General features: G+C 40.7%; 1 non-coding gene across 1 annotated transcript; it reads right to left on the bottom strand.

Annotated features, from left to right (window-relative positions):
* Nucleotides 1-8,437: 8,437 nt before the first annotated feature.
* trnas-cga lies at nucleotides 8,438-8,519 on the bottom strand. The gene has a single exon. It is a non-coding gene; the product is annotated as a tRNA-Ser (tRNA).
* Between the last annotated feature and the right edge of the window lie 390 nt (nucleotides 8,520-8,909).

Below are 8,909 nucleotides of genomic sequence, written 5' to 3'. Positions count from 1 at the left end.
GCGGGCAAAGCAGAGAAACGGGAGGTAACCTTTCCCCTTATGACCTCATAAGGAGAAGATTCCAGAATGGCCCATCTGAGCTTTCATTTTCTCGAGGGCAGAGCAGGATACCCAGGGCTCGGTTTACACCTATCACCATTTCTAGCCACTGGGGGACCATAGGCAGGCTGGGGGAACTCATATTAATGTTAACAAACCTCTTAAAGTGACATTTTCATGCCATGGGACCTTTAAACTCATCGAAAATATGTACTGAAGTAAAAGTGGAATTAGGAGAAAAAAATATACTCCAGTACAGTACAGATACAGCCTTTTAGTACTTAAGTACAGTAGTGAAGTAGTTCTACTTTGTTACTATACATCTCTGCTGAGGAAAGTGAACATCAGACAACTTTTTTTTCATTCCAGGAGATTGTGTTTATATTTCTGTTCAGTAACCACATTACTGCTGTTTGTGTGCTTTGTTTGATTTTGATTTCATGGCCCCAGATTTAAGACTAATTTAAGTCTAATTGATGACAGAAGTTATGGATGGATGACATGGGCGTCATATTGTCGATGCATATTTGGCGAGGTGCTGAGCACTAAAATGAAATCAAAGTCACCAAAAAGCTCTAGCGCCCATTAGACATCATTAATTGTTTTTTTATTTTCAATGGCCTGCATGCTGTCTGTCGCCAGTCCTGCAGAGTGACTTTTCATCATGTCTGGGAATATGTGATTAAAATAATTTGGGGGTTAATTTGCAACCTAATTATTTACCAACACACCTTCCCTTTTCAAAAATTGCTAGTGTTTTTTTCTTTCAGCACACCTGTGTGTCTGGATTGGGAGAAAACACATTTCTGTAACTATAGCAACATCTATGTAACAATTCAATTTGGGTTTTTTAAAACAGATGGCAAGGTTTTTCAGATGAATACCCAACCGTTAATTAAATGTCAGAATATACATTTAGACACTGAAACTCTAAAACAGCTGGAGCCGGTTGCACCAACTGGTTTTTACTAAGCCTGGTCCAAACTGCTAAGTTGGTCTTGGTTTACAATTGACTACACATCGGTTACAACAACCAAACTTAAGCCTAGGCTTAACTACGCCTGGTCTTAGCGATGAGCGTTCATGTGAATGACCACCGAACTGTGGCTATTGCCTAGCAACGTGCGTTGCTAGGATACGTTGTAAACTATTTTCCTCTGTTTTGTAAAATTGTAGCCGTTTCAATGGGGGATCAAAGAAAAAGAAAAGGTGATTTCACTGACATTGAGATAAGAAAATTGATAGAGCTGTACAGTCAGTACAGACATATGTCCAACGTTATAAGTAGACAGATAACGGAGGCCATCAACGATTGCTCTGACTCAGGTGGCCTTCGTACAGAGAGCGATGTACGAAAAAAGTGGAAAGACCTCCTGAGCAGAGCGAAGAAGGACCAGTACTCAAAAAACAAACCATCCGACCGGCGGGGGTCCTCCCCCTAAAACCTCAGTTTATAGTGACATAGCTGTGGATATATTTGGAGAGGACTCCCAGGCTTTTACAGGTTTAGTCGGTGCGGAAAGTGGCGGTACCGACCTGGAAGAGAGTGTTGTCTCTCCAGGTCGTCCATACAGGCAGCGAGAGTGTGAACTGGGAAGGTGTGTAGAAACGTGCTTAGATTTTGACTTTACTCCTGCTACTGACTAGGCGTGAGAATGGCGTCTTAGCGAGAAGAGGGCTCAAGCCAAGATGGCATAACTATTAGGTTGGACTTAAAGCTATATTGTGTAAGAATATCTCCCATCTAGCGGTCAAATTGTATATGACAACCAACTGAATAATACTTTCTAGCCCTTCCCATTCCAAGCGCATTTCAACTCCTATGGTGGCCGAACCCGAAATGATCTCTTAGTATCTCCATCGTTTCCACGCAGCTGTTCTAGCCACTCCAATATTAACTTTGGTCTTGTTGCTTTGCCTGTAGCGTTGTCGTTTTAATTCTCTTTTTCACTTCCCTGGCAAGTAATCTCCCCCTGGCATTCGTCACTGTGCCAGTAGGTGTAAGAGGGTGAAATGTGGAGGTATGTTCCTCTTTGGCTAATGTATTTTAAAGATGGAGGTATTTTTTTATTGGGCTAATGTATTTTAAAGATGGAGGCGCTACATGGCTGCTGTCATTCAAGCGACTCGCTCATATGTATTCTAAATGATTCTTAATGGCAGATTCTACGTGTACAACAATACTTTGATTAGTTGGTGGAAGTAATTATACATGAATGAGCACATATTTGTGAAAAAAAGTTTTTTTGTTAAGAATCAACTCAAAAAATGTAGGTTTAAGGTACATGTGCATATACGCGTTGTTTTCACGAATGGGATAGCCCGGCTTCCTAGCATTGCACGCTAGTGGGGTCGTCAACAGTTTCTCTTCACTGACCACTGACAAGCAAAGAAAACAGGCTACAACCTCCTACAACTGCCATGGCTGCAGCTGATTGGACGAACGCGTCACGTGGGGCTGGCTGCTCTGGGATTTCAAAACCGACCATAATGGTGGCTCGTTCGAAATACGATCTCGCATTTTAAGGATAGTTCACCGAAATGTGTTTCTGAAAACATTTAAAGAGAGAGGCCATACAGTTGTTGAATCTGTCTTCATTTCAGATCGACAAAGGTCAGCTTTTGAGAGGCGGCGGGCGACTCGACGCCCCCGCTTCTCCAAAGTCCCTGTGACGCTACCAGAATGCATTGCACGGCTGCTCCCATAGAAATGAATGGGAAGCGTTGAAATGACGCTGACAATGGACACGTACTATTAGAACGCTGTGTTAAGAGAGACCTACTTAGCTTAAGACCAGTCATAAGCCCTGTTGGTGCAACCGGCTCCTGTACCACAACAAATCACTGCACAGTAAGATATGTGGATTCTAACATTAAATAGTACCAAAGACTATACCAGGGTGTTACCTGGGGATTGTTCTGTGATTTTATGTTTTCATATCTCAACACTGAGTGTGAATGGATGCTTTTGGTGCCATGTGCTTGCATCTGAAATTTAATCAACAAGCTAACCTTCCAAATTGTATCACAACATTGAAATGTATGGATATGAAAGCCTATAGAGGACTTAATTCAAATTCATGTAAATGTGAAAAAATGAAAAATGTAACTCCACAATAGTATTATCATTTTCCACAAATGTATGTGTTTTTTGAGTAAAGATTTAAATGAAAATGCAATAAACCAAATTTTTTATTTTCATTTTCACATCCTTGTATGGGTATTCTGGAAGTCGGTATGAGTCATTAAATCCTCAATCTGAAAGTCCACGTTGCAGGTATGCAGATTTCGCCCTGACAGCAGTGCTTTGGCTCAGATTTTCTTGCGAGGTAGCCAGACGCCAGGGCTGGCGAGTCATATTTTTGGCAGCAAGACAGCAGCAGACAGCTGGCTGACTGTAGCAAAGGGAGACACACTCACACACTCATTTGCTAAAACAGATCTCTGTTTTTATTTATCTATCTAAATCATGTTTTATTTGTGCAATCAAACTGGTGTTGGGTTGTTTTAATAAGATGTCTCAATTTATTATAAATGTAAATCTTTTTTTTATTGTGCACTCAAAAGGAAAATCAAACTGGTTTTGGTTCATTCATTTTAAGAATGGCATTTGTTCTGTTTTTGCAAATGAACTCTGCAGTTTAAGATGCTGCACTTTAGTCTTCTGATATTTCTTCCAGTATTTTTCTCATAAATATATTTATACCACAAAGGCCACACAAGGCCCTATCCCTGACCTATTTAGCTTTTCTGGTAATCTACAAAGCAGATTAGACTTTTCACTCACTGAACGTCACTCAAGTGTCAGCTAATTGCCTCAGATGTAATGTAAAACATGTCCACCACAGACATTGTAAGGCTTCAACTCCAGACTTTCAAACATTCATTTATCCCACAAATGAATGGCAGCCTGTGACAAACAGACAGAAACACAGGCAGACAATCAGGCATGCAGACAGGCAGACAGGCAGACAGGCAGGCAGACAGACAGACAGACAGACAGACAGACAGACAGACAGGCAGGCAGGTAGGCAGGCAGGCAGACAGGCAGACAGGCAGACACGTGCATGTGTGTGTGTTGCATCAGTTACAGTTTGTGTTATGTCCTTGAGGACCTCTGCCATTTGGTGTGTAAACAAAATTTTTCTATGTTTACATTTGCACTAAACTCAAAAAGTTCCCGCACTCGGAACCCATCGGCTATAGGTCTGACGATGATTTAGCCTCTGGGAGCGATACCCAAATCTTGTTCTGTTGCACCCATTTCGAATGTTATCACTCCATTGAATGGGCGTTATCAGTGCTTATCAGCCTCATAGGTTGGAGTCAGAAGGGGCTTGCTACACTAGGTTCAGGAGGCCCTTATCTATTCATGTGGAAGCAGTCACCGTTATTGTGGTCTGGACCCCTTGGTGTCACTTTTTTAATGCTCTGGGAGTCCCGTGGTGAATTCGAACAAAACAAACCTTACTTGGTTAGCTTTTGACAACAAAACTACTTTGATTAGGTTTAATAAAATATCATGCTTTGGGTTAAAATGCTTAAGTTTGTGTTGTTAATTAAGATTGTTACATAAGGAACGTTATATAAGGAACGCCAAATGAGTTGCTACAAAGCTAATTAAGACCATCAGCTCCACACAACTCTCTCTGGATTTCTCAGTAGGACTATGTTCAGAAGATCGGGGCGTCCGGTGACTTTCCCGCCCAGAAACTCGAGTGAAGATAATGACCTCTTCTGAAGAGTCCATCAGGTTTTTTAATCCTCCGCATCCTCCTTGGCTACTAGCAACTGTGTGGGGGAGGGGTACGTGCGCAGAAGGCTTGTATCATGTGGACGTGCCGACAGTTTTGTTGTCAATACTTCTCAATCCTCATGGGGGAGACAGAAACTACACACTATAGCTTTAACTTTAAAACAAGTTAACCTTGACATCTGGTTTCACACAAGACACAAACTCCAGTCTCCCTTATGAAAGCTGAAACTTTACCTGTCAACGCAAAACAGAAATTCTCATTAGATTATAAGATAATTTAAAATGAAAGTAGAATTGCAGAATTAAAAAAACCAACCCTGTGCAGATTCTGCAAAACATCAGATGTGTGTAACACCAAGAGGAAAAAAAGTCAGAATTTGGAAATTTTTCTAAAAGTAGCTGGAACTGACTGTGACCAATTCATGGTCAGTTCATTCTGTCCAACAGTCAATGTTTCAACATGGAGTAGCCTGTCTGTACATGCATCTTTCAGCAAGATACTAAATCTGTACCTGCTGTTCTCATTCAAAGCTACTTTTGACAACCACATCAGTTAAATGTCTACAATGTAAATTTGATGGCCCCTTCTCTACTTTCTACCTCCATACTTCCGGCTGGACGAGACCCATATCTTAACCTCGGCCTTCATTTTGATCTCAACTACCTGTAAAGTTTGGTAACTGGATCTTGCACGGTTGTGATGCTATCGTAGTGACAAAAGCTGGCCGCAGACAGACAGACAGGCAGACAGACATATAAACAGCTGGTAAAGTACTCAAAACTTCCTCTGTGCTAGTTCCCCCTACAGTAGGGATCCCCAGGACCACATTTCGCCAAGATGACCCACACACACACACACACACACACACACACACACACAGACCACAAGGTGAAAACGATACCAGGGTGGCTGTGCCGGCTGGTAACATCTTTGCATCACAAAATAGCAAAGTGAAGGACATGACAAGTTATACTTACTTCCTGCTGGCTGGATTAAAGAAGGTTTGGTATCTAATATTAGCAGTAAACCATCTGATAAACATGCAAGAGAAGATATGTGTTTGGGTCCAACTATTTACAGTTTACAGTTTTTTTTTCAATTGCTAAAACACAATTTTGCTAGCTAGGCTGGTTTTATCAAAATACTTAACACAATTCACAAAACCACACACCCAAACTGCAAAATACCTCATACATATCCTGCAAAATGAAGCACTGCAACCAAAACTACATATAGCATTATCAAAATCAAACTTTTACACCAAATGACACACACTTCATTCATATTACCAGATTGTTGTCTAACCAACTACACACTGTTGAGCATAATGAAAAGCACTATCATCTTTAGTATGCTTTTTTTATTTTTCACCAAACAAGTCAGTGCAACATATGCACTGCAGATATATTTACATTGGACTGAACAAAAATATGCTCACAAAAAACAGTAAACTGAAAAAGAAAATTGCAGAAAAAAATTTGCAAAAAGAAATGTGTAAAAAAAGAAAAGGTGATCACCTGTGGTCTTTTCATAGTGCTTACTTCCTGATTGAATTGGTAACAACGAACCATTGAGGTGTTTGGCCAGGTGGCACATATATTGGCCAATCAGCTCATGTTGTGTGATTTTGAATGATTTGAAATGGCAAACATGTGACTTTATGTCAGATTGTTGTGTCTTATGCAGAGAATTGTTCAGTGCATTTAAAAAGTGCCATTTTGAATTGCAAAATGTGTGTGTAAAGCAGAAAATGTGTTTAGACTTTTGGAGACTTGAGAAGAGGTTTTGTGCTCTGTGTGTCAGTTTAAATAATTGCGCTATGCATGTAATGTTAGCATATTAGCAATTGGAAAAAACTGTAATAGGGGTTGGACGAGACACCCAGCTCACGAGACGAGACACAAGATTGGGTTCACGAGATTGAGACGAGATTTTAACACTATTATACAGAAAACTTCAATGAAGAAATAAGACTGGACAAACAGTCCTTTATTCAATCGAAAGTCACAAAATGAAAAACGAGTAATGAATGCAAATGGCTGGCTTCTCTCCTGTATAACTACCAGTTACATTGTTACTTATTCCATATGTATGGTGGAGAGATCGATGAGACCAAATGTTTTGTACTTGAATTTGTCATTGTACAGTAGACAGAGAGAAATAAAACTTATGTTACTATTGTTTCACCGTGATTACGTTATAAAGCACAAATAAATGACCATCAAACACTCAACAGATGATTTTTGTGAAGACAGATGCTCTTTTCTCCTCCTCACGCTGGGTTTGACAGGCAGCTTTTTTTCTTGCGCTATCGTTCTGCAAAAGTAAACTCCGAATCAACTTTGGATGCTAATTTCAAGGCTGCTGCTCTGCACTTGTGTACTGACTGACTGAGACGCTTTTTACCTCGACGTGAAATCTCGTCACGTTTCAATCTCGCAAGATCTCGTCTCGTCACACCTCTAATGTTTAAGCATCGTCACCAATGTCTTGCTCTGCTACGCTTTGTAAAATACAAAAAACTGGATGGTTTTTATGTCTCACAGCAGTCTTCATTTTTACAACGTTTACCTGACTTGTCCAAGTCTTAGGTCTACGACTCTGGAGCACACCCGACCACAGTAAATACAGTATATTTCCAGGCCACATGTGCCCAGAATGTGCAGTGGGGGAAACCAGATGGTTGACTTTTTCTCCTGCTTGAAGCTCTATGACAATTTATTAGTTGAGCAGTGGTGGTGATGGTGAGATCACTAGCCATCGCTGCTGTTTAGTTTCCTGATCGTTTCTAGGACTAAAAAATGTTATTCCAATCTTTGAGGGACAACTGCCAATTTTGGTTGAGTGTAGTTGATAAGTAAGGGGCTTTAATGTGTGTTACAAATTTCCCTGCACTCCATCCAACAGTGGTTGAGACATTTCACTTAATGCCACAAACGTCATACTCACGATGGCGCTAGAGGAACAGCCAGAGGACCCCCACCATCATTAAGATGTATCATCTGGGAACCATGAGTGTCTGTACCAAATGTTGTGTACTGTGTTTAGTAGATGTTGAGATATTTCACATGATTTGTGAAAAAACTGTGACCTGCTGGTGCCGCTAGAGGAAGTGAGATAATGTCAGTATGATTTATCAGGAACATGAGTGTATGCACAAGATTTCATGCTAATCTGTCCTATAGTTAGTTCATCTTTCTTTGTGTTGGCATTCTAACCTCTGGTGGATTTGTGAGGACTATGGTTAACTGCTCCTCATATCTCTGCAGGGTAAATCCAGACAGCTAGCTAGACTATCTGTCCAATCGGAGTTTTCTGTTGCACGACTAAAACTACTTTTGAACGTACACATGTTCCACCAAAACAAGTTCCTTCCTGAGACTATTTCACAGCGGCACTGTGATTGTGATTGGCTTAATGAAATGCCAATTAGCCAGAGCACATTTTTCTCCGATCCGACAGACCATCCTCCGCAGGGCTGGGGAGGAAGATCTGACAAAGCAAGACTATGGGCCAACAAACTTAACTTCACAGATAGTAATTTCAGCATTCAGAACACTGAGGCTAAGTTTTTATACAAGATATTTTGGAGAGTTATTCCTATGTAAACCTTGAAGATGTGGGGCCTGGCCTCATGAATTTGCTGTGAGCAGGATTTGAACATGCACGGGGAGACCGCATTGGATTTCGAGTCCAACGCCTTAACCACTCGGCCATTACAGCTTCGTACAGCACAGGCTTCCTCCATCACCTCTCAAGAGATGAAATCTTTGTGGCAGTAAAAAGAAGCAACTTGACAGATAATGACAACACTTTTATCTGCTGTTCTCATCCAGAACAGCTGCTGAGCAGGGAGGAGGATGTGTGTGTTGGTGAAGGACGATGGCTGATTAAATGAATCTCAGGACTTCCAGTTCCAGAACAGCCTCTAATGTTGCCTTTTGCATAATACCAAGAATGTAACTAAGATCTGTCCTCTGTGCAGTAATTGCAAGGCTTATTTCTGTAGAACACGTTTTTAAGGACATATAACATAAAAAAAAGTATACAGTGCAATGATTTAATTCAGAATTTAAGATTCAGATGTGAACAAGAAATGTTTTGAAATAGGTA

The sequence above is a fragment of the Perca fluviatilis genome, chromosome 11 (assembly GCF_010015445.1).
Source record: "Perca fluviatilis chromosome 11, GENO_Pfluv_1.0, whole genome shotgun sequence".
Lineage (NCBI taxonomy): Eukaryota > Metazoa > Chordata > Actinopteri > Perciformes > Percidae > Perca > Perca fluviatilis.
The sequence above is the reverse complement of the archived record's forward strand: the minus strand, read 5'-3'. Positions and strand labels throughout refer to the sequence as shown.